The sequence below is a fragment of the Myotis brandtii genome, unplaced genomic scaffold, assembly GCF_000412655.1.
Source record: "Myotis brandtii unplaced genomic scaffold, ASM41265v1 scaffold902, whole genome shotgun sequence".
Taxonomy (NCBI): domain Eukaryota; kingdom Metazoa; phylum Chordata; class Mammalia; order Chiroptera; family Vespertilionidae; genus Myotis; species Myotis brandtii.
In genome coordinates, this window is record NW_005371709.1 from 499784 (window position 1) to 501980 (window position 2197).

Genomic DNA, 2197 nt, shown 5'->3' on the forward strand with positions numbered 1-2197 from the left:
TTAAAACTTTGATGGCAGTATATAAACTTTTTCCTGAGAAAACATGGAAATGTTCATTTGTCTGTGTATTTAACTGGCAAAAACTTAATGGCCTCTGATGTGTCAGACCCTGTGTAGGTCCCTGAATTGTGGGGATAGAGGAGGCTGTCACCACATTTATAGTCTTTTGGAAGACACAGACTAGTAAATGCTCAAAAGTGCTAAGAGAGAAAAGCCGGAAGCATTATGAAAGCAGAGAGGCCATACTAGTATACCTAAAGGAACGAAAGAGAGGCAGAAAGGCTCCCTAAGATGCAAAGACGTGGTTGAATCTTAAAACAACAACAACAACAACGAAAAACACAACCAAATGAGTTACCAGTAGTGACAGAGAGGAAGGGGGTTCCACATAGAAGAAATAACAGTAGGTTTTACAAATCTGTGAAGCAATAGGTATGTTTGGAGAACTATAATGTGTCTGTTATGGCTGGAATGTGTATGACATGGAGATAGAGGGAAGGCCCAAGAAATCAGGTGGGAAGGCCCAAGAAATCAGGTGGGAAGGCCCAAGAAATCAGGAAGGGCCTGTGCTAGGGAGTTTGTATTTTATCATAAAGGCGGTTGGACACCATCAAAGGGGATTAAGCAGATATGTGACATAAAATTTATAGATCAGATTTGGGGGGGGGAGATTTTTTTTTTTTTTTGGCAGTGATGAAAGATGGCTTAAATAAGACTATAGGTAGCGACAGGTTAGGGCCAGTTGCAGAAATCCAGGTGAGAAGATACAAAGGCTGACCTATGGTAGTGAAAAAAAGAGGATGGAATTAGATAGCTATTTAGTATCACAGAGGCTGCCATGATAGAATATTTGCTCATTAAGTAGTCAATATTCAGTTGTTAATATTTACTCTATTGTTCTCCAAAGTATTTTTTAAAATCTATTATTAAAGTTGATCTGAGGACAATTAATATTTAGGTAAAAGAATCCTTTTAGATTTAACCGGGTACTCCCCCCACAAAAAAACAACCACTCTAGAAACAAAATAAAAATATCAATAGAAATATTTTCAATATATATTTTAAAAAGTGAATTTCTTTAATATGTAAAGAGTTATTATAAACCATTAGGATGAAAAAAACAACCCTATTTTACAATGGCTAATTCATATGAATAAGCTCTTCAAAAATGAAGGAATAAAAATATCCATAAGCCCCAGCCGGTTTGGCTCAGTTGATAGAGCGTCAGCCTGTGGACTGAAGGGTCCCAGGTTCGATTCCGGTCAAGGGCACATGCCCGGGTTGTGGACTTGATCCCCACTAGGGGGTGTGCAGGAGGCAGCCAATCAATGATTCTCTCTCATCATTGATGTTTCTATTGTTTTCTCCTCTCCCTTCCTCTCGGAAATCAATAAAGATATATTTTAAAAATCCATAAAAATATTCAGCTTTGCCTAGCTGGTGTGGCTTAGTTGGTTGTGCATTGTCCCATGCACTAAGAGGTCACTGGTTCAATTCCCAGTCAGGTTACATGCCAGAGTTGTGGGCTCTATTCCCAGTAGGGGCGTGCAGGGGGAAGCCAATAGATGATCTTTTTCTTTCTTTCTTTTCTTTTCTTTTTCTTTCTTTCTTTCTTTCTTTCTTTCTTTCTTTCTTTCTTTCTTTCTTTCTTTCTTTCTTTCTTCCTTCCTTCCTTCCTTCCTTCCTTCCTTCCTTCCTTCCTTCCTTTCTTCTTTCTTTCTTTCTTTCTTTCGTTGAGATTATTACAGATGTCCCTCTTCCCCCCCACCCCATTGCCTCCCTCCACCCAGTTCCTGCCCAGCCCCAGGCCTTCACCACCCTATTATCTGTGTCCATAGGTAATGCATATATGCATATAAGATCTTTGTTTCATCTCTTTCTACCGCCCACCCCCTCTCTCTGAGAATTGTCAGTCTATTCCATTTCCTTGCCTCTGATTCTATTTTATTCAGTTTATTCTGTTCATTAGATTTCTTATTTGTTTATTTTGATTTTTAGATTCAATTGTTGATAGGTATGTATTTGTTGCCATTTTGTTGTTCATATTTTTTATCTTTTTCTTCTTCTTTCTCTTCTTAAAGAATACCTTTCAGCATTTCATATAATACTGGTTTGGTGGTGATGAACTCCTTTAGCTTTTTCTTGTCTATGAAGCTCTTTATCTGACCTTCAATTCTAAATGATAGCTTTGCTGGGT